The following is a 25,154-nucleotide window of genomic DNA, read 5'->3' as shown; positions in this document are numbered from 1 at the left end:
CATTCTTACAAAGTATTTGTTTATTTGAAAGTCAAGTGATAAAGAAATATAGAGAGACAGAAAAAGAATGGTCTTCATCAACTGACTTACAATCCAACTGGCTGCAATGGCCAATGCTGAGCCAGGCTGAAGGCTGGAGCTTCATCCAGATCTCCTACATGAATGGCAGCAGCCCAGACACTTGGGCCATCTTCCATTGCTTCCACAGGCCCTCAAAGGGAGCTTTATATCGGGGGAGCGGAATAACACAAACTGGTACCCGTATGGGATTGCCAGCATCGTGGCCAGCAGCTTCACCTGCCATATCACAATGCTGGCCTCAAACTCATTCTTTTACTTGAATTGTGAGAGTTTGCTACTCCTTTTCTTGGGAATTGGAAAATTCTTCCAATTTTTTCTGCAGGTAGCCAACTTGTACAACCAACCTCAGTCAGTATCTTTCCCTCTTAGTGTCTCTGCTCACCCTGGGTGAAACAAGTTCCCTATTTATGGTGTTATATAGAAAGTCACCATCAGAAAATTATAGTTATGTCAAATTATGTATATTTTCACTAAGCCTCTGTTAAAACGCAAATAGTTCTGGGAAGAATATACCTTATATATTGGTAAAGGTATTACCAAACTTATCAGTCAATGGATTAAAAAGAGCTATATCGTACAAAAAAGCCTAAAGCTGGCTATTCCAATATCTCTTCAGCTGTTCATAACATTAATTTTAAAATATAACTAATTAAATCCACCTCATGCACTCACTCCAATCCAGTGGCAATTATCCAGAGTGCTATATTAAGAGCTGGTCAAAATGATGCCTTCATTCATCCCTGGAGAAATAAGGACCATAAGCAAACCTGGTAACACAGTAATACTCCTGTGTGGCACACAATTAACTGTTTTACATGCATTAATTAATTAAATCCAGAAAACAATCATATTTTCATGTGTTGTCAACTTTTACAGTTGAGGAATAAACAGTAGTTAAATAATTTATCTTACATCCTACATCAAATAAGCAATAATACAAGTGCTAACCTTTAAAAGTCTAATTTTGAAAGATTCCATATCATCACTAGCAGTAGTGCCCTACAAATTGACAGCCAATACACAGAAAGAAGGGAACAAAGCAATGTGCCACCTGTTTCTTCATACAGTAGTTTTAAAGGAAGGGATCCTCAACATTTTTTACCCAGTCTGGAACTCAGTAGGCTACTCGGATGGCTGGGACTTCATTTAGGTCAGGAAGGTCTCACGGTGTGAGTCCTGCTAGCCCTCATCAAGTTCAGGTCAATGGTTGGTACGAGTGCTCTGAACACACTATAAAGAGGTTCCAGACAATCAGCAGAGACTCGTATGGCACACAGCAATCAGATTGCTCTTCCCCAACAAATGTCTAAATAAGACCTTTCATCTAGGATCCACGTTTAAGGGTGCACAAAATTGATTTCTTTGATTTTGTGACAGACAGTTCTGGTTAACAATTACTCCTGTGCCACCAAACTACGAAGTGCTCATGACTAAGTCCATTCGCATCTATATACAAAGACTGAAGGTAGACCTGCTAAGAAGTTGGTGTCCACGTGTGCAGGAACCAAATGCATCCCTGCGTGGTTAGCATTGAGGCTAAAACAAGGGAACAGTCAATGAGAATACAGAACGTCCATTTTATCTCAAGCCTCCTGAACAGCTGTCAACTGCTTTTGGTTCTTTAGAGAGAGGGAGATGAAGTACACTCTTTCATATATGTCTACACACTCACTCTCAGTGCTTGATTTGGTTTAACAGTTACCAAGACTCATCCCACTGGTGAAAAAAGAGGAAGTGGAAACAGTAGAGACAGAATGATGTTTTGGAAATGTTCACATTCCATTTTATAGTTATTTTTCTAACAAGATCAGCACAATTTATCCTCAAATACAATCATCTTATTTTGATTTTTAAAGAGTTTATGGTTATTAAGGTACACAAAATAAAAGCTTAAAATAAGGAAATATTTACATGTCTTGTGGATCCTGGGATCACAAAGCAGCCATCTCTTGCTTTTGAAGTATTTCGTATTTTTACATGTCAGATCCACAAATTATTAACTTTGTATTGATGTAGATTTTGCCCCTTATAAGCTTATTTTCCTAAAGTTGTGAGAATTAAATGCTATAATGGGGCCCAGCACAGTAGTCTAGTGGCTAAAGGCATTTTCTTCCATGAGTTTGGAATCCAATATGAGTGCCAGTTGATATCCTGACTGCTTCACTTCCCTTCTATCTCCCTAGGAAAGCAGTTGAGGATGGCCCATGGCCTTGGGCCCCTGCACAAGAGAGACTCAGAGGAAGCTCCTGGCTCCTGGTTTTGATTGGCTTAGCTCCAGCCATTGAAGCCACTTGGAGAGTGAACCAGTGGATGGAAGATCTTTCTCTCTGACTCACCTTCTCTCTGTAAATTTGACTTTCCAATAAAAAATAAATAAGTCTTTTTAAAAAGTTATATAATGAATATGAGACACATGGTTTGGCTTCCAATCCCCAAGGCACAGTGCTTGAAGTTGGTGGAAATAATATCTGAGTTCATGTTCTGATCGTTAGAAATGACCCACACCGGGATCCCCGAGAATAGGTCTCTAACGGCAGTGTCCCTGACAACAACTTGTTGTAGAGCTCTCTTGCCTGGTAGAAACTCTCTCCCATCATTGCCCTTAACCACATGGCACCAACAATAAGGACTATTACACCTGAACAGTGCTAATTTCACACTCACATAAAATGTCCCCCCATGCCACTCCCTTAGAAATAGAAATAGCATTAGAAAAAAAAGGGAATACCTGTTTGTGCAAAAATGAAAGTGGACTTCAATAGAATCAGTGTCTTTAGTCATGCAGGGTATTACTATGCAGCTTAAAGATGCTCTTACTGAAATGATGCCTTAGACAAAGAATTCCTTGTAACAGTGAGAACACGCACACAATGGCAGGCCTAAGGCAGACATTTCCACACAGACCTCTTCAGATCTAATAAACTGTAAGTAGGTAGCCTCCTCTGCAGGCAGGAAGAGTCCCCCCACCCCCCTGCACACAGCAGTGCAGCTGAGACTAGGTTTTGCATTCCATGCATTTCCAGTAATGTGGGTGGATGATTTCATGAACCATCCAGTTTATTCTTGGCATGTGTGGGTCACATGCTACTTAGCATTATGAGACATATATCTTGAATAAGGTGAAGATTATTTCTAAGACTGTGGCTAGCAAAACTGTAAATGTTATTCAAAAGAAAGGGCAGGTGACATGAATACTCAAAAGACACCTTAGACAAAGTCAAGTAATTTTTATACAGGACTCTGAGGAACCACACTTGTTTTTACAATCTGGGACATTCCAACCCTCTCTGTATCTCATCTTTGCAGAGAATCAGCAGATGTCTTCATTGCCTACACTGGATTCTTCAGTTGCAAGATTCTAAACAACACAGGAAGTTTCTGGGTCAGATAAACCAGGTTACTAGTTCCCATATGTACAGCTGGTTGATATGATTAAGGGACTTGCCTTGGAAAAGGAGGAGGAATTGCAGAGGAGTGACCCTCAGCTTGGGACAAGAAAGTGGGACAAGTTGCTTAACTGAGAAGCCCTTTACCTTATAATGTCGGTAATCCAGGGCCCCCTTAAAATGTGGCTGATTAGTAACGTGATGGGTGGGGCTGGCTGTCTCTAGGTGCTTTGATAAAACTAAGTTCGTGCTAGAGACAGTATTCATTATAAGCAACACAAGGGTGTGGTGTTCCAGTGTTTCCATGTTTAGTAATTATAAGCTGAAACTATTAAGTGCTTTGAAACCAATCCAAAAAAAAAAAAACTTAAAATAACACGAGCTATACCCCTCTTTATGGATATCCTTTTTCTGATCTTGACTAATATAAAAAAAAATCTTCAGTCCTCTTGCCATTGGCATGTAATAATCTCTACATGTACCCTAAGCAAAAATGAGTACCAAACTGACAATCGATGCTTCAAGCAACAAAGAGTGGTATCCAGATAAATGTAGTAAACTATTAATACAACTGAAACAGAATCTGGCAGGAACCTTTATTAGAAAGGTTGGAACTCAGAACTTTATTCCTCACTTTGAAACAGATGGGTAAAACAGGAGTAATTCTTACAGCATATCACTTAAAATTCACTGCTTATGTGAAAACATTATGCTTCTAAAGTAGCAGTCAAATGCCTTTCACTTTTATTTCCACACATGCTCTTCAATATTTCTCTCATTCTTGTGGTCTCAACTATCACCCCCAAAACAGTCATTCCTTGATTCGCCTTTCCTCGCGCAGTTGCTTTAGTTTAACCTGCTTGTTCTGCTGGCTGTGTCTCTCATGTTAACCTCAAGCTCAAACTGGTAAAAATGACTCATCCCCATATCCAATCTTTCAGCAAAACCTCTGGGCTTCTAATTGCTCTGAACACAATCTTCCTGTCTGGAATCACAGAATCACCAAGTCATCTTTTCTCTTCTTATTCCCTCTTTCTTAACACCAGGAGCTCTTGGCCTCTCTTTACCGACAGTTTAGGTCTGAAAGTTCTTTGTTCCACTGGAGGGAGGTGAGAATTGTTCCGTGCATGTTATAACACCTGGCAGCACGCTTGGCCTCTTCTGTTCAGTTGCCGCTAGCAGTGTCCTCTCCCCAAACTACAGCAACAGAAAATGATTCCAGGCGTTGTCAAGTATTCTTAAGGGGTAAAATCACAACCTGCTTCTGGCCAATTAGCTGCTTTGCAGCCAATTGAATCTTATCTGTTTTTCTTTAGCTTCTTCTCCACATTAGTCCTGTGTATCTTGTTAGGCCCTGACATGAACAATCAGAAGGCGTACTGTCTTCCTGGAGCATACATTTGAGATACGAAATTGTTTCAAGACATATCAAGGGCAGGGAAAGGGAAAATTAAAAGAAATAGGAGGGCCCAGCGTGATAGTGTAGTGGTTAAAGTACTCACCTTGCACACGCCGGGACCCCATATAGGCACCAGTTCTAATCCCAGCAGTGCCACTTCCCATTCAGCTTCCTGTCTGTGGCCTGGGAAGGCAGGAGAGGATGGTCCAAAGCCTTGGGACCCTGCACCTGCGTGGGAGACCTGGAGGAAGTTCCTGGCTCCTGGCTTCGGATCAGCACAGCATGGGCCGTTGTGGTCGCTTGAGAGTAAATCATCGGACAGAAGATCTTCCTTTCTGTCTCTCCTCCTCTCTGTATATCTGACTTTGCAATAAAAAAATAAATAAATCTTTAAAAAAAAAGTAATAGGAGAACAAGTACTGTTAAGTCTGAAGTCCTGAATCGACATTAAAAAAAAAAGCTTAGAATCTAAAGGCTTTAAAGTTGAATTCATCTCTTAACAGCTTGAAGTCATGATCTGGAATAGAAATAATTATAGAAGACACCATTCCTTCACTCCTTAGACAGTCACAGATTGTGGTGTTCTTAAAAGTAAGGTATCTGATGATAACAATGCGTGGGAGTGTGCACATGCAATGAAAGACAAGGATTTTGAGTATGACTTGCAAACTTTTATTATATGATGTTTACTCTTTCTCTAAAAATGCATTCTATTTATTTGAAAGACAGAGTTATGAGGGAGAGAAAGATGGAAGTAGAAAGGAAATGAGGGAGGGGGAGAGGATGTCATCTCCCTTCAGTGATTCACTCCCTTCAGAAGCCACTAAGGTCAGCAGTGGGCAGGCCAAAGTCAAGAGGCAGAAACTTCACCTGTCTCTCAGATGGCTGCAGGGCTCATCTGCTGCTGCTTTCCCAGGTGCAGTGGCAAGGAACTGGATTAGAGGCGGAGCAGCTGAGAGGCCACACGGATGCTGCCATTAGAGGCAGCAGTTTAAACCCTTATACCACAACACTGACACTGATAGCTATGCTAATGTGTAGAATGTTTAATTATTGTAGCTATAGCCTCTCTTTTGTCAGAGTGAAATGAGGCTAACTCATAAAGTGAAATACCTGCTGCATAGCAGGTGCTCAACAAATATAAGCTCATGGTAACATAAGCACATCATACTAATACTGTCAAAACAGATTCAAAATGAAATGATGGGTGCTACAGAGATGGCTCTTGGAGAAAAGAATTAGCATTTTCCTAGGAAGAAAAAAATAGGGACAAGAATAGGCTTGTCAAAAAACAAAAGAATCTATTAAGTCCATATGCTGTTATAAATTAATAACAAAGTGACCCTAAATTTTATGAACAAAAATTTACCAAAATTATATATATGGCTGTACGTATGTATAAATGTATGTATAAGTGAATAATTTATCACCCTTCTGTTATATAAAAGAAACTATTATAATTATGATCTCTCTTAAAAATCTTAATTGGACTTTCTAGATGCAACAAAAAAAACAAGAAGAAAGGACTAACAAAGCAGAAAACAAGGCTGGGAGTGTGATGTTGCAGAAACCAAGATTAGAAATGCTCCAAATGGAGCAAATGCTCCAAGGACCAAAAGATGTGTTGGGACTGAACATCGTGGAAGCCACTGAGAGTCAGTAAAAATACAGACTGGAAAAGTAAATCCCATCACATGCGTGTGGTGGACACCATTCTTCAGTGTTCTGAGGAGGGTCGAATTAAGGGAAGCTTTCCCAAAAGTTAAAAAAAAAAAATACTTATTTTTTAAGCTCAAGAGAGAGAAAGGAGGGAATAAGACAGAACTCTTATTCACAGTCTCTTTTAAAAATATGTATATATGTATTTGTTTATATTGGAAAGGCAGGTCAGATTTACAGAGAGAAGGAGATACAGAGAGAAAGCCCTTCCATCTTGATTCAACCCCCAAGTGGCTATAATGGCCAGAGTCTAAGCCTATCCCAAGCCAGGAACCAGGAGCTTCTTCCCTGTCTCCCACACAGGTGCAGTGTCCCAAGACTTTGGGCCATCCTCTCCTGCTTTCCCAGGCCACAAGCAGGGAGCCGGATGGGAAGTGGAGCATCCTGGACATGAACTGGTGCCTATATGGTATCCTGGTACTTGCAAGGTGAGGATTTACCCATTGAGCCAGTGCACAGCACCCTAACCACAGTTTCGCTCTCTAAATGCCAGCAACAATGGCAACTAAGCTGGGACCTAAGTCAGGAACTGTAAATTCAATCCAAGCCTCCAACATGGGTATCAGTACTAGATTACTTGAGCCACTACCTTTTGCCTGCCAGGATATGCATTGACAAGAACCTGGGATTTGCAGCCAAATCTGAGATCAAATCCAAGTACTCCAATATGAGCCACAGCAATCCCAGCAACTAAGCCAAATGCTCACACATCTGCCACACTTGAAAATTCTAAGGAAAAATCCTGTTGATAGTACAAGACTAAGATGAGTACAGTAGATCATATCCCTGAAGAATTATAAAAATATTTTATCTAGAAGAAACGTGGAGGAATTAAGTTTAGATGAAGAAGGAAGAATCCATCTTTGATAGTAGCAAGTGGGAAGGAGAGAGGGTAGGTATCTGGGCAATGAGTCAGTCACAGAACACTGAAGGCACGCCCAGATGATGGCTTCCGTTTCATTCCTGAAGGAAGTGGCACCTGACACATTCCTCCTATTCTCTTGCACATTGGATAACTATTTTTCTTTTACCCATTTTCCCCTGCAGAAAACAGAGGACCAAAAAAACGCTCAAAAGTTACATCATTTTGTCCTATATATTCTTTTGATAAAACATGACTTTTTGCAAAGGTGACAAATCCACCGATAATGTGCATGTCCACAAAAACAATATTTAAGTTGTGCTGTGATTCACTACATTTTTCTTGAATCGGAAATATTTATACGTGATTTTAATGATGAAGCATTAAAGTCAATGAACAATGTAAAAATTTAGGACTTTGCCATCACAGTTCAATGATGAACAATCACCCACTAAGAATGTGGCCATTACTGTATGTTTTGTCTGCAAAGGTGGTTTATACTGTACTTGGTGAAGCTGTGCTAACCACCCTTGTCTCTGCCCAGGTGTTTCCCATGCCTGTGGCAGGCTTAGGAGGTGGAGGAGCCAAGCCTGCCAGACCAGTTGCAAAGTGCAGAACATGCCTAAGGGCCTCCATTCACAATCCAATTTGCATTCAGTGACTGTGCCCAGCCTCAGCACTGCAACACTGACCTTTCAACACAGGTAAGTTTAGCAACAATCACTTGGCCCCAGCCATCAATTCTGTCTCTTGGGTGACAGCCACTTGGCAGCAATCTTCAGAAGTTTTGTGTTGGCACAGAATAGGGCGCTGTGTGTGTGTATATGCATGTGGCGCCTTGTCCGTGGTTAACATACAAACATTGCTGAGAGGGTACATGAGTAAAGACACGGAGGATTGGAACAGAAACAGCGCCCGTGCCTTCTTTCTTTCCTGTGCATTGCCATGGCACCTGCGCAATGTTCTAAGTTTGATGAAAGGCTCTAAACACAAATGAAAGGGAGATGTGGAATAAAGGAACAAAACAGGGTAAATGATGATAAAAGATGGAATTCTACATTAAAATATGAAATACACTATTGAATTATACTATATTTAGTAACAGCTTACTGTCTACTTCAAAAAAGGCTATAAGTAAATACATTTAAAATTGTCATTAATATCACCAAAAAGAAATATACAGATTCAATGTGACCCCAATCAAAAACACTCTTCTCAGAGCTGGAAAAGATGATACAAAAAGACTCATCTATAAAAAGAAAAGACCATGAGCATCCAAAACTATCCTGAGAAACCATTCCAGATATAAGACATACTACAGGGCAGTGGTAACAGAATATCAGCAGAACAGAATAGAAACCCTAAGATGAATTCACAGATGCACAGCCAACTAGTCTTCAACAAAGGATCTGAAAACGGCCCAGCGAAGAGGCTGACAATTGGAGAGCAGCCTGCAGAAGTACGGAACACGCCCCATCTGTCACTCTACAAAATTCAGTTTTAAATACATAAAGGGACTAAATCTATAGCCAGAATCCAGCAAACTATTAGAGGAAAACCTAGGAAGCACTCTATAATAAATAGGACGTAGTAAAGACTTCTAAGGAAAGTCACCAAAAGCATAGGGATTCAAAGCCAAAATAAACAAATGAGACTATATGGAACCGAGAAGTTTCTGTACAGCAAAAAATCAGAAAGTGAAGATACTACCAATAGAAAGAGACAATCTTTGAACACTGCACAACGGATAGTGGACTAATAGCCAGAATGTGCAAAGAGCTTCAGAAACTCAGGGACAACAAAACAGGCAACTCTATGAAGAAGTGAGAGAAGGAAATGAACAGGAATTTTTCAAAAGAACAAATTCGAATGGCTTATAGACATATGAAAAATTCTTAGATTGCCTAGCTATCAGGGAAATAAAAATCATATTGAGTTTCCACCCAACTCCAGTGACATTGACTTACATTCAAAAATCTAGTAAAAGTACCTGCAAGTGTGGGCGTGGGGAGTAGTGGGGCTAGTGTAGCCACTGTGGAAGTCAGTACTGCGAGTGCTAAGAGAACTGAAAATTGATCTGCTGCATGACCCTGCTTTCCCACTCTTGGGAGCATATCCAAAGGAAGTGAAATCTGCGTATGAGAAAGTGATCTACAACCCTATATTTATGCCAGCACAATCTACAATAGCAAAGACATGGAAACAACCAAGATGCTGGATAAAGAAATTATGGCACATCTACTCATGGAATACATCTCAGCCATTAAAAAGAATAGAATTCTACCACTTATAACAAAATAGTCCAAATAGAGACCATTATATTCAGTTAAACAAGCCAATCCAAAAAGCACAAACATGTTCTCTTTTATATAAAGCTACCTACGTGCACAATATAAAATCAATAGATAAACTGGTATATACATATATACATATTCACAGGTGAATATATGCATTCACCCAAGGAACAGTATTAATGGAGACTAACATATGTAGAAGTGTACATACATTGCAGTATGCATTTCTACTGCTGAATAAAAGAATTCCCAATGAAGCTATCAAATGACAGCATGATGCTGGACTTCGTACCATTGTCTATACCTACAATATCATGATACACTTAAGTAAGAGAACAAAGGACTTGTTGGCAACGCTGAAGGACCATACTGTATTAATAATATTGGAGAAAATAGTTGGGGTGGGGATATAGAAGAGAAAATCCCAGTGCCTATGGAACCATATCATGAAAAATAAAATTTTAAAAAAAGAAATGATAAATATTTGAGGAGACACATATGGATACCCTAAACTGAACATCATTCAATACACACATGTAGTGAGACATGATATGCACCCTATACATATGTATAATCTTTGCAATTAAAAATAAATAAATAAAATGATACTTTAAAAAATAAGTGGAATGAAGCATACATATCTTCAGGTGGGAGTCATTTAATCTTGTTCTGCCTCTATTCTTTTCCAACATAAATGCTGAACTCGCTGAAGTATATGAGAAAAAAAAACTTCCGGATATTTGATAATTGAATTCTGTGATAGACAAGTCTTCCTATCAAGGGAATGTGAATTTTTTTTCATTTTTAAAAATACATATTTATTTTTATTTGAGAGGCAGATTTACAGTGAAGGATAAACAGAGATCTTCAATCTACTAGTTCATTCCCTGAATGATCACAAAGGACAGAGCTGAGTAAATTCAAAGCCAGGAGCCAATAGTTTCTTCTGGTTTTCCATCATGGGTTCAGGGATACAAGAACTTTAGCCATCCTCTGCTGCTTTCCCAGGCTATAAACATGGAGCTGGATGGGAAGTGGAGCAGTTGGGACATGAACTGATACCCATATGGGATGCCAGTACTAACAGGCTGAGGATTTGCTTGTTGAGTTACCATGATGGCCCTGCAACATTGCATTTTAGCCATTTTTGCTGTATGCTTTTCCTTTCCTTATCTCACATTTTTGTAGTATATAGTTCATTTAACTTCTTTTTATTATTATTGTCATTATTATCATTATACTTCTGGCTATCAGATTCTTCTCCTTGGGGCAAGTTTCTAAGCTCTCTCACCCACAGGTCTACAGTTCGATTTTACTTGCACAGCTGTTTGCAGTCACTTGTGCCACTCCCTCCAGCAAGTCGCAGATCTGAGTTTTTGTGTTAGATTTCCACCATGGTCTCTGTAGCTCCAGGTCCTTGCTCACCTGTCTCCACCTCCTGTGATACCATGCCTAGATCTTCCACTTCTGGTTGGAGCAGGTCCCAGGAATAGGAAGACACCAGCTGTCCTATATAGATCTAGATTGTTGGTGGTGCTGATCTTGCCAAAGGAATATGAATCTTTTTAAAGCATTTTAAGTCTGTACAACACAGAGGAATTGTTTGACTAATGTTATCAGTTGGACAGATTACTGGTTAATTCAGGCTAAGTGTATTATTTTGCCAGAAGACCAGAAATTCACAGAACACTGGCCTGAGATGCAGCAGTAATAATAAAGTCAAATGTATATCCTATATTTCAGAAGATGCTTTTTGCTCATTGAGTTCCAAATGTTGCTCTATAATAAATAATATATTCAGTAAACTTGACAAATTATTTTTGTTATGAAACTAAGCACTTCTGGTCTTTTTCATAACAGGGAACTACACTTGGAATTGACTTCAAGATGAAGTAAATCATAATAAACATTTCAGCCCAGACTTGGAGATCACTTTCTTAACTCAGGCTGGAAAAGAAATCAGAATAGCAACTAATGCAAAATTAGTAGTTCTTTGTGAAATATCTGGCACAAACTAAGTGCTCACTAAATGTTAACAACTTTTATATGTAGGGAGAAAAACAGCAAAGGAAATAGGCATCATTCTTTATGAGTATTGAATTGTTTTAAGCAACTGGTGCAAATAAAATTTAAATTCCAAGACTGAAGAGCAATAAACATGGATTACAAAAAAAGGAAAGTAAACATAGACTACTCAGCTTTGGTGGTGCAAAGATGTAAAACGTAGTGACGCCATAATAGGCTCATTCCATCAGAGCTTGTGCAACTAGGGAGCCAAACAAATAACTACCCTTCAGAAAATAGTATGTATTCTTAAAACAACTAAACTTTTAATTCAGCAAATGCTTCCTTTGAATTACATATGTCTTTCTTAATTATACAATGATAAATGTTAGATAGATAGATGAAATATAGAAACTCCATGACAAATTAATTATTACATGAAGTCTCAAACACTGTGTATTTTATTCCAATCATTTGTTTTGTTTAATCTCTTGGTAAACTCCAAAGTAGATGGTAGAATATAATTGGTTCATTCACAAGTGACCAGTACTTCAATTAAAAATTTTATCTTGCAAAAACAGACCTTCTGTTTTCAATCCTTTAACTAGGCTTCTGCTTAGCCTACTCCTTGGTGTAACTTCCTGCCTCTGACCCAACTTCTTCCATTGTCTAATCTGTCTTGGTACTGAGCAAGCATCACAATTCATAGATGATACTGTGAGAACTGCTCCAGGAAGTGTATTGTCCCTCATATCAATTTGCTATGCTCTCACTTTTTTCTTCTTTTCATTCTTTTTCTTTTTTCACATCATGGTTGCAGCCCATTTCTTCTTAGCTATTATATTTTTGTTTTACACTTTTCCTATTCATTTTGTCATCAGTTTGTAATTGCCTATGGTGAATTTCTAGGCGATCCAGGTATTTGCCCAAATTTGGCATCCTACTACCATGTTCTCTTCATGCTAATGGATTTCCTCATCTCCCACTCTGTCACTTAAGTTTCATCTTAATAGAGAGTTTCTAATTCTCTGTTATTCTTCTCCTTGCATAATTTCTCTATTTAAATTTCCCTCTCTATATTGCCTAAATTGGGGTGCTGGTTTGAGTTCTGGAGCTACTTGGCTTCTGAGCCAGATTCCTGCTAATGTCCCCTGGGAGGCAGTAGAACATGCTCTAAGGTCTTGAGCCTCTTCCAGCCACACGGGTGAGCTGGATGGAGTTCCAGCCCCACAGCTCTTGCTCAATGCAGCCATAGCTATTTTGGGCCTATGGGGAATGAACCAGCAGATGAAAGATCTAACTCTGTGTCTTTCAAGTAGATTAGAATAAATATTGATTGTTAAACAATGATGTAAAATCATCAGCATAATAATTTAATCAATAATCCCAGAAGTAGAAGTGGTTAGAGACACATATTTCTGAATTACTTCCAAAAGTTGTTTGATCTTAATGGAATTATAGTAAGAGAGGTCTTGTACTATCCTCAGAAGCTTAAAATGTATTGATACAATAATACATTCATATTGTACTCCATTGATGTTTGGGGCTAAATTATCAGTCTAACTCTATATCAATCATGTTCTTTTTTTCACTTTACACATTCATGTTCAAAATGATGACCCTAGCTGAGTGAAATAATGATTTTAAGAAGAAAATAAAAAATCCACCATGGGGGGAGGGTTGGGTGGGGGGAAGCCCAGTACCTATAAAACTGTGTCACATAATACAATATTATTAATAAAATATATATATATTTTAAAAGAAGGAAATAAAAGAATTTATTAATATTTTATTGAAATTTTAAAAATTAAAATATTGACTTGCTTTGGATCTGTCAATGGAGCAGAGATTTTACTCACATGTTTCTTTCATGTGGCTGTTATCAAGTGTAAGGTCCATCTAGTCAGCATTTCACACTTAAATAACCTGATTAATTAAAGTTTTTAACAGGTAGATATGACCGATGTGGTATGTTTAGTATAAAGACATTATAAAACCCAATACCCCAAGTCTGTCATAATGTTTTATTACCCGAAGTTCCTCAAGAGGCTTGGCTGGATCTCTTAATTGCTCGGCAGGCAATAATAGTGATTAAATCATATGATTGTTATCTTATCTTTAAGCATGTGGCTATTCATATTGACCCTTCCAGTGGTGACTTGCATTCCAGTAATATGGCCAGTGTTAGCAAAAGCTGGACTTCCACATAATCTATGTTATGCTCATGATCTCACAACAGGATCCAAATCAGCGCACAAGAATTTGTTTCATATATCTCCCTGCCCTTCTCATTGAGGAGAGGAAAATATGCCTCAGTGATGTAACAGAAATATGTCAGGCGGGTTCCTCTGAAAATAATTGAGGTACTTTACAGCTTTGTCCAGGGTATATTAAAAAAGCTTGTTAGTTCTCCTTCATTATTTGGCATGTTTCAAGAAACTAATGGAAATTCTATTTTGCTTATAGTGTGACTAAGTATTTGCCAGCCATTTACTAACGCAAAGGTTTGTCTGACTTGCAAGAAATTCCTTCTTGCAAGCAATTCATTGATATATGTCAGAGTGTTTAAACACTGGAAAAAGAGGATTCAAAGAATGTACCACCTGCTGCTTGTACAAAAGATACAAACTTATTTCTCTTTAGCTTTTAACAAATACATTTTGTATTTTAGCTGACATTACATTTCTTGCAGTTGCTTCAAGACATTAAATTTAGGCTACCCTTGAGTGCCTTTTTTACCAATGGCTTTATTATGGCCAAAGTTTATATTTAGGTAAATTAATATCGTAAGCATTAAACAAAGACCAAAGCATAATAATAGCTTCACAAATGCTGTGTGATTTTATCATGGAAAGAATAGACACACAATTTAGGGGTCCTTTGCCAGTGAGGAACTTTGGAACCTGAAGTTCTGCTTTTTCCTCTTTTGGAAGGTGATTTTTTACACATTGTCCACTTTTTTTCCCAATTCCTGGTAAAATGGCTTACATGGTAGAGATTTTCCAAAGATTTGTGCAGAAAGATTGTCACAAAGCCAGCGTGTGCATCTCCATTTACCTAGCTTCTTCTAGAAGATTTCTTAGGAACTTAAGGTCCAAGAATGACAAACATTGTAGTCAGCAATAATCTACTGATTTCCTTTATTTTAGAAACAAAGCATTTTTAAAAATATATTTATCCTGTATTTCAGGTGAATGCATTTCATATCATGTTTAGAAAAATATGGCTGATATAAGTAACAAAATTGATTTCCAACTTCATCATAGAGATAATAAAACCTCTAACATTTAATGTTGACTTATTATCAGGAGAAAATTTCTGCGACATAATTACTACAAAGCACTTATGCAATGTCAGTATTTGAATGACATGGACAGTTGTGTAAAATTCCTGTTACTTCCAGAGAAATAAGCACTTTCCTCAACTCACTAATCTTTGCTTATTCTAGCATGAAATAGTCTTCAATTTAGCCAATATGTTTCTTATAATCTCAAACATTGCTCCATTTCTTTTAAAAGGCCAAGCTGGAATTTCTTATCCTTTGTGGGGGTAAGAATATCTCTTCACTACATGGAATGCCTTTGACCAATCCAGTCAGTCACTGATTGCTCTGATATCTGACATTTTGCTAGATTTTCCTCTTCCACTCGTCCCAGTATTATGTAGAGAAAATGTATCCCTTCTTAGATGTTCTGTGTTCTGGAGTACCAGGTGCACAGAAATGCATCAACAGAATTTCAGTTCTCCATTGGTTAGCGCATCCACGCTGACCCTGTCATTGGGCCTGCCATATTTATTAGTAATATGTTTTGCGAGAAAATGGATCTAACATAAATCCATAAGAATAGAATGGCAAGTACAGAAAACAGTTACTGGTTTTGGTAGACCAACATGTTTCTACAGGAAAGTCACCACCAAAGACTTTAAAGTCCTAAACACATTCTCACAGAATAATACGTGAAGTAAGAAGACAATTCAGTAGTTCTTTGTCAGGTGAAACAATAACATTCTTTAATGATCGGGAAAGAAGCTGCTTCCTTCTGCACAAGGATTTTGTTATCAAGTGCATATTCATTATATTCTCAAATTTCATGATACAGCAGAAGATACTCACATCATAACAGCTATAATTTAAAGTTAAAAGGGACAGTGTCTCACAACCCATGAAAAAACCATCCAATTTTATATTTACTTCTTCCTTTCCAATTTTTAGCCCTTTGATGTCTTCTTCTTCTTTTTTTTTTTTTTTTGCATAATAGCTCCAGCTAGAACTTCCAGGACCATATCGACTAGCAATGGTGAGTAGCAACGGTTCCAGATCTTAGTGGAAATGCTTCCAACTTTTCAACACTCAATAGAATATTGACTGCTGTTTTGTAATAAATTGCCTTGACAATAGTAAGATGTGTTCTGTCTATTCCCAATTTTCTTAAGGTTTTTTCATAAAAAGATGCTAATTTTACCAAGTACTGCCACTGCATCTATTGAGATAATAATACCATTTTTATTCTTCAGCTTGTTAATGGCATGCATCACATTCATTGACTTGCATATACTGAACCACCCCTGAATGCGAGGGATAAATTTCACTTGTTCTGAGAGAACAATCTTTCTGCAGTGTTGTTGGATTTGATTAGCTGGTAATTTGGTTAAGGACTTTTTGCAGATGACAGGATCCAATCTCAGGAATAGTGGAAGACACCACTAAGAGACTGCTAGAACTCATAAGAGAGTTCAGTAAAGTTACAGGATATGAAATCAACACAAAAATCAATAGCTTTGCATGCACCAATATATGGCTGAGAAAGACCTTGCAAGATCAGTACATTCACAATAACCAAAAAAAAAATAAATACTTCAGAACAAACCTAACAAGGATGCTAAATATCTCTATGATAAAAATAACAAAAGGAAGAAATAAGATGCAAAAAGTGGAAGAATTTGCCATAGAAATATTGGATTGGAAGAATGAATATAATTAGAATGTCCTTACCACCTAAAGCAATTTACATATTCAAACTGATCACAAACAAAATATCAACAACATTCTCAGATAAAGCAAAAAAAAAATATTTTTAAATCATATGGAGTGGCTAGCACTCCACTTAGGTTGCCAGCATCCCATATAAGCACCAGTGGGTATCTCAGCTGCTCCACTTCCAATCCAGCTCCTTGCTTATATCCTACAAAAGCTACAGAGATTGCCTCCAGTTCTAGGCTACTGCACCAGGTGGGCGACCTGGAAGCAGCTCCTAGCCCCTGGCTCCTCTCTTTGAACCAGCTCAGCTTCCGCCAATGGGATCATTTGGTGAGTGAACCAGCAGATGGAAAACCTCTCTCTCCTCTTTCCCCGTCTTTCTCCATAATTCGGATTTACATGCAAAATAAATCTTTAAAAAAAGGAATCAGAAACAATAAATGTTGACACATAGGTAGAGAAAAGATAGATTAGCCCATTGTTTGTGGGAACAGTAACTAGTACATTCATTAAAAACACAGCATGGAGACTTCTCAGAAATCTGAGAATAAATCCACGATATTACCTGGCCATTCGACTCCTGAAAATTTACCCAAATGGAATGAAATCAGTTACCTGTACTCCAATACTGATTGCAGCTCAATTTACAATAGCTAATATACACATCAGTCCAGATGTCCACCAATCAATGACTGGACAAAGAAATGTGATAATAAACTCTATGGAATAGTAATCAGCCATAAAAAAGAATGAAATACTACCTTAGACAATAACATGGCTACAACTGGAAACCAGTATGCTTAGTTGTATAAGCCTGTCATTAAAATATCTTGATTTGTGATAACCAACACATATAGTATGAACATGTAATCTTTGTAAGCAAAATTTACATTTTGAGATTTGATAATTATTCACAGCCTTTGATTCTATTCTTCAATAGTAGGGTTTTGCTCACCTGCTATTTGTGGAGTTCTTTTCCTAGTGGGGGGTCAAGCACATGGTTTTCAAGTGAGGATGTCAGTATAAAATTTAAAAAAGGAAGAAAGAAGAAAGGAGACTGGTGGGTGAGGGACCCAGGCAGGAGGGTGGATGAAATGGAGAATATCATTATGCTATTAACATGCCATATACATGGAATTCGTTCACCTTACATAAATAAATAATTTTTTTAAAGGCAAAGGAAAGCTGTGCAAAGGACCATGCTTTTTTTGTTTTGCACTCACCGGATCATTTTCCTTCCCATATGGCTGACTTGGTTGCTGTCCAAGTGAAGCGGGATCTTTTACCTAAGAAACAGCATTTTCCAATTAACCAAATTTATAATAGAGAAAAGCAATTCTTTTGAGGAGTCAAAGACTGATCTCTCCTGGAGGCAAGCTACTGGATTTGATGGAGCAGAGGCCAAATGAGTAATGACAAATTCTGGGTTTTCATGTCTTGATTCGTTGAGCGCCTCAAAGCATATGGAATGAGATTCTTTTCAGAGACACTGCCATGAGGACAGAGAGCACAGCAGCGTTCAGGCTCAGGAACGTTTAAGACATGAAACAGCAAGGGAGCTCTGGGGAGGACAATGGTAAGAGGGAAAAAAGAAGAAATAGTTTCTGTCAAAAAAATAGCCTCAACTTCTATGATGTCACTTGCCTTTTAAGAAGGACAATCTTGATACACAAAAGATAGTTCATAGGAAAACGTATCTGGTGCCTAGCACTCACAATATAAAATTATAAACAACTCAAACCAAAATGGAGGAAAAGGAAGCAAATAAGTGTTTATGGAGAGGTCCTAGATGTTGAAGTGAACAGATCTGTGTGATTCCAGGCTGTTTTCCATGCAGATTTTGGACAACTTAGTTTTCATTAGTCTCTTTCATATGAATAGCGGGTTATTTGAGCAGACAATGCAAGGTAAATTTTGAAAATCACTTAGTACAGTGCTTACCAAAAGATCACCAACAAATGTTAATTTTTTTCTGTAAGTCTAATCTATTGTTTTGTCTGAATAAATATAGCTGGAGCCATTGTTGTGGTGTGGTGAATAAAGCTACAGCCTGTAATGGCAGCATCCCAAACGGGCACTGATTTCATATCCAGCTACTCCGCTTCAAATCCAGTTCCCTGTTAATAGACCTAGAATGTACCAGAAGATAGCCCAAGTGCTTGGGCCCTGGTAGGGGAGACCTGGAAGAAGTTCTAGGCTCCTGGCTTTGGCCAGCCAGGTTCAGCCCTGGCAATTGCAGACATCTGGAGAGTAAACCAGCAGATGGAAGATTCCTGCTCCTCTCTCTATATCTTCCTCTTTCTCCCTGCAAGTCTACCTTTAAATTGACTAACTAAATCTCTAAAATAATTTAAATGAATATAGCAAGTGTTACATTTTCCCTTGGAGCATCTAATTGAGATTTTTAAACATATTAAAGATAATATTGAGATAATTATGTGTTCCACTAAACAAATAATGAGCTAATTCTAGGTTCTAATACACTAGAGACCCTAAACATGGCAGATACAATTTTTATTTTTAACACAAAAAATCTGTGCATACAATTCTAGACACTCTCATAAGTACATTCTTTTCCTGAATTGCTGTATCTACAGGGACATCCCTAGCTCAAAAGCAAACTATAAAAATCATTCATATCTGTTCACTTATTTATTCAAAAACTGATAGGTTTCACATAAGACTAGTCATTGAGCACTAAATCCTAGTCTTTACACAAAGTCTACTAAGACAAATGCTTTCTCAAAAATCAGTAACACCGCATGATATGAAACACGCATGGTTGGTCAGTGGATCATTGCCTGCAACCTCTGATGTGACATTATTTAAGGAACAATGAGTTTTCGGGTACAGTGATGAAAAAAATCCCAGACTGCATCCTCTCTATAGACAGAAGTGCTTTTAAAAATGAAGGGGTGACTACCTCAAATTGTTTGATCACTCCTGAAAGTCAGCTTCACTGGATTAGTTTGATCAACAACTCAGCACTTGTTTATTACGGGAATTCTATTATTTCCAAAAACCATCTATAAATGCAGGGAGAGTTGTCTTAACTGCTAGATCTGATAAGCTAATGAACTATGATAACTGCTCCCCAAGGGATATCTAAGGTTATACTATTAATACGAATCCACACTATTTCAGATGTTTAAGAAAGTACCTTGTAACTCTAAATTGTTGTAAGTAGGAAGTATCCTTATTATTCTTTCACAATTTTCTATGGTCACCCCAGGAAAAAAAAATGGCCAAATGATATTGGAGCACAGTTCCATTCCACTCACAGATTCTTGCAGCCAGCCAAGCTTCCTCAATAGCTTTGTATGTATTGATGCAACAATGTTAGGGCAGCTCCCCAAACTTGAATTTGTTGGGGAGTCTGTTGACTGTGGTCAACACTTTCCTAATTTGTTATGTTTATGAGATTGTAATACCTGATGAAGGTTTCTTGTGAAAATATAGAACAGACATACTGTTCCCTACTCCTTCCAATAATAATACAATAACACAAAGGAACATACCCAGACATTGAAAGCTAGGGAAAAAAAAAAAAAAGAAAAAGAAAAGAAAAAAGGCAAAGGGGCTAAGAGCCTGGAGGGAAAGCATGGTGATTCCTCCAGGCTTTGCGTCTCATACATTCTGCAATTAAAGTTGAGTAGTCTGACAGCCCCCAAACACTAGCAAGTGTAGGCAGAAAGAAGAAAAAATAAACCTCAGCAAAACTTCCTCTCCCTAATCAAAGCAAAAAAAAAAGCACAAGTTCAGAAGAGAAAAAAAAAAAAACTTTCACAAAAAGATCTCTCCATTCTAATCAAGCATCATAGAGAAAACTGTAGTCCTAACCCCACGCATGGCAACAAAGTCCTAGCAGAGAACGGAAGCTTTCATCATCAGACAGGCGTGGAGAGGCACCACAGCCCTCCCCCGCTGCAGCGACCTCAGAGAAGAGGAACGCCAGCGCTTTCATCTCCACCTGCTGGTAATTGGGCCAGCACCGCCACCCCACCCCCCAGAGGCATTAGTAAAAGCCAGGTGGGGAAATCCCCTTGTATTAGTTCTTATAACTTATGTCAGTTTGTAATATCTCAAAAGAATTTACTGGGGGGAGGAGGGATAGGGGAAGCAGGGCTGTGGTGTAGTTGATAACACCAAGATTTTGAACACTGGCGTCGCATATCAAAGTGTCCCGCTGCCAGCTGTTCTACTTCCAATTCAGCTGCTTGCTAATAAGCTGCTGATAGCTTTTCCCTGTCTCTCCCACTTCTTTTGTAGGCATAGATCCGCCAGTTCCCACCCCAGCCACCTGTACCTCCGGCCCGCTTGCGCACGTCTAAAGCAGTGGCAGTAGTGCCATTCCTCCATGCAACAATGACTTTCCAAGGGCTCGGTGCACGTCAGGGTCCAGCTGATTATCACAAGCCATGGTGCAGAGCAGATACCTAACAAATACCACAAATCAGACAAGGATGAGTAAAAACCTCCAAAAAAGACAGGGTAATTCTGCCACAAAAGGAGCATCCAATTCACCATCTGTATTTAGACCAACTTTTTCTCTTGACGTGGGACGGTCACTGATGTGACATCAGGGAACCTTTCTGTGTCACAGGTAGGTTATAAGACTCAAATGTATAAAGCTTAAGGCTACATTCCCAGTTGTCAGGAACTGTAAATTTAGGCAAGTCTGCAGAGACTTTTCTGGGTCACTCTTCCTTCCTGTGTAAAACAAGAGGGTAATAGACATCAAATGCTATCCCAGCTTGATATCATTGCTTAATTACTCTGCAAAGGGAAACAAAATCCAAGCAATCAGGGCTCCTCCACTTTCTAACCTGGTGGGTAAAATGCCACTTCTCTGTTCCTTGATTTTCCTATCTGTACAGTGAGCATAAGATATTGCATAGGATTTTCTGGAAGATTTGTGGATTACTACAGGAAAAGTGCCCTAAGTAATATTTAACACATACTAAATGTTATAAAAATGAATGGATGAATATAAGTTTTTTATTGTTTCAGATTTCCACTAATACTTAAGTATTTCATTTAGTATTGAGGTCTTGATTGTAAACAAAGCGTTTGATAATCTTCTTGACAAAAATCATTAGGAATTCAAAAGTAATAAAATAAGGAAAAGTAAACTCCTACAAAAGTGGGTTCTTTCAGAAAACCCATCATAACGCAAAGAACTTTGTTATATTATTTAATTAACAAAGTAATTTTCCTCTGATCATGAACATTGTATACATGCTTCCAAAACTGCCTAACACTCACAATTAGCTGAACACTTGACTTCCGGTCCCCTTGCTCTTCCAGGGCAGTCTGTGAAAAAGCAGCATTGGAACTTGAGTTAAGAAGTCTCATGTGGGACCCAAGATTGCATTTCAGGTGCTGCTTCTGCTGATGGTTCATAAACAGTGCTTTGCACAGCAAGATACTGACCTGCTGCGATCAGAAACAGCCCTCAAAAAAAAAATCAATGAAATGATCCAATTAGCTATACCAATTGGCCAAATCTGGGAAATGTCTTACTCAACACATTGTACATAGTCAACCCTATTAATGTTAGAACTTACACAGAACCCTTCCATGAGAATGCACATAGTCATAAGAGATTCCATATTAGCAGACCTGCTGCTTATAATTCAATTTATATAACAAAATTTTCACAGTTACAGGGCTAAGCTGGCATATTGTTCATAAATGAGCACACATGATGGCTGAAATATCCCATGATTTTCATCTGGATGATTGCTGGAACACCTTTATTGAAAGATACATTAGCCATGTGAAAGTAAAATTTAATATAGATACAGCGTTCAGAAGTGATTACTTGCATGTTTTCCTCTTCTTGAAATGTTTAGCCATATTTTTGATCTGTTGATGGGGTCAATCAAGCCCGTGGAGTTGCTTATGCCAGAACTTTAATGGTGTTACTCGTACAGTGTCTAAAGATATGAAATTACAATTGTTTATTAAATAGAAATTATACATACATTTATAATTTTAGACACAGCCTAATTTTCAGCAGCTACAATACAGCATTGTGAGATCCAGATTGGAAATGAGTTTAAACTTGAAATTAAAATATTTAAGATAAGTGAAAAAACAATTTTGTCAAAAGGAAAACACAAGGTGGTGACCCAAAAGGATGCTTCTAAAGTGAAAAGCAGACTCTTGGAAAACTGCAGCCAATCTTTACAGCTCGCTCTGTGAAAAACCACCCAACTTTTGCTTGCTGCAAAGTATAAGCTAAAATGGACCTGTGTGAGCTACTCAGTACAAGCGATGCTGGAACACACAGCCTCCTCCAGAGCTTGGAAGATGTATGACTTTGGGATTTCAGAGGTTTCCAGAAATACACAAAACACAGAAAACACTTCCCTCCTTTGCCAAAACACATCAACCCTTTGTTTACATTACATTTTCCCCTTCTCCGTGTTGGAACTACTCAGACCTCTCATAGCATTGATAAGATTGAACACAGGGTAAGGCAAATGGGAGGTGACTCCGTCGATTCTGTCTTGAAATCTTCTTTCACACCTCTTTCTGAAATGTAAATATGGACTCAGTCCAGCTTCCCCAGTCCGAATGACTTTGGCTGAGGGCGGCTGGTATGGAAGTCATTTCCCTTCTAGGTGCAGTAGCTGCTTTCCACAGACTCAACAAAGACACAAAATATCATTAACATCTGATTCTGAAAAGGTTGACAACCACTTCTTTGTTTCACCCAGCAGTCTGGGGAAAGCTGCTGCACATTACTCGATCATGAGCAAAATTATACCTATTAGGCTCCAATATGAGTATTGGAATATTTCTCTCATTGGTGCACAGCATTGGAGCTTGAATATGCCTATTGTTTTCACAGTATCCATTACATATTTTAAATGGCATGGAAAGATCATATATGTAAACATTACTTCAGCTGGAGCTGAGTGATGCTTGGCAAAGCAAGAGAGGCTGTCGGACCTCCTTGGGCCTTCGTTTCAAGGAGAGGAGCGCCAAGGGATTGGCGGGGAGGAGACGAGATGGCTGATGGTTACAAAAAGAAGTGAGACAGATGGACCAATGGGCACTGTTGCGTGCAAGTCTGGATCTCTTCCTTTGACACGCACAAAAACCCAGGCTCCTCTATTTCGTGGCATTCAGGAGGAGGATGAAAGACTTGCCTGAGGGTCTGAAATAGCAAGAGAGGAGAGTCTGGAAGAAAGGGAAGAAAGCTGACTGGTGGCAGCTTCAGAATTCATGAATTAAAAAGAAGAAGAAGAAGAAGAAAAAAATGCCTGCACATTTAAAAGCTCTTCTAAAATAGCCATTAATAATCACATTCTCTAAGATGAAAGCAAGAATCCTCAGCTGTTTTTCTTAAGCACCAGTGTTTTTCTTGCAGTCTTCAGAATAGGAAATGGAATTAGCCTAAAAACATGAAATCACCTGGTTAGGAATTCCTGAGACTTCCCAGGGTCAGAAGGCACGCTAGATAGCAGTGCTCTGCTCTGCCCACCGTGCCTGACATGACAAGCGAAAACATTGCGCGCACAGACGGTTGATGCTTCAAGCAACCTGCAATCTTAATCGTTTGCAGAGCTTTGCAGACGCTTCGCTCCAACAAGATCTCAGTCCTCCAGCCCTGGCCTCCTTTTGGAATGTTTATTGACATTTTTGTAAAAGACACTCTCAAAATGATTCTTGCATTTTACTCACCATTACACTACATTTAGAGTGCATTTTCTGCCTTCTTAGATTAGACTTAGATTTTCCTGATAACCAGCAACATAAACACAAGGAATAAGTCGTTATTTGAAGAATCTGGACCATACAAAGAAACAAAAAAATTTCCCTCTGGGGCAAAGGTACACTAAAAATGTTTATTGTTCTAAATAATTCCATTTTCCTGATGGATGGCTCACACACTAGTCTGAAAACCTGGCCTCAGGCAACCCTGCAATAACAAACTAATGGCTGTTTACTGCCGTGGAAAGGAGCAAAATAGCTTCTTTAACTCTGCTGAAGTTATTCTATAGCAACTCAAATCAACAGCCTTTTTTTATTTTTTAGAAATATGCATGTTGCTATGCTAAGGAAAAAACAGGGACCTTCCCTTCAACCAGACTGTAAGCCCTTTACAAGCAAAGGCGAAGTTGAATAGCAACAAAGATTTAAATAATAAGCAAATATCATATGAGAACAAGATGTGGCTCATTGGCGCATAAGGAACACAACGCAGGAAGCGCCCCTGGACTTCAGAGGCAGTGATCCAGGGACCCACGAGTGGCTTTACCAAGGAAGTAAAACTGCCTTGCCCCAAATCCTTGCCACTTACCCCAAGTGAAAGGTTAACAATAACTAGAAATGTTTTCCAAAACAATAGTGTAAAGTTATTTTTTTATTCTGTCTTCTTTCCCTGTAAAGATGTTTTTAATGCAGGGATTCTAGTTCT

Source organism: Ochotona curzoniae, unplaced genomic scaffold (assembly GCF_017591425.1).
Source record: "Ochotona curzoniae isolate NIBS_2020 unplaced genomic scaffold, NIBS_Ocur_1.0 contig_3190, whole genome shotgun sequence".
Classification (NCBI taxonomy): domain Eukaryota; kingdom Metazoa; phylum Chordata; class Mammalia; order Lagomorpha; family Ochotonidae; genus Ochotona; species Ochotona curzoniae.
Note: the sequence above shows the minus strand (reverse complement) of the source record.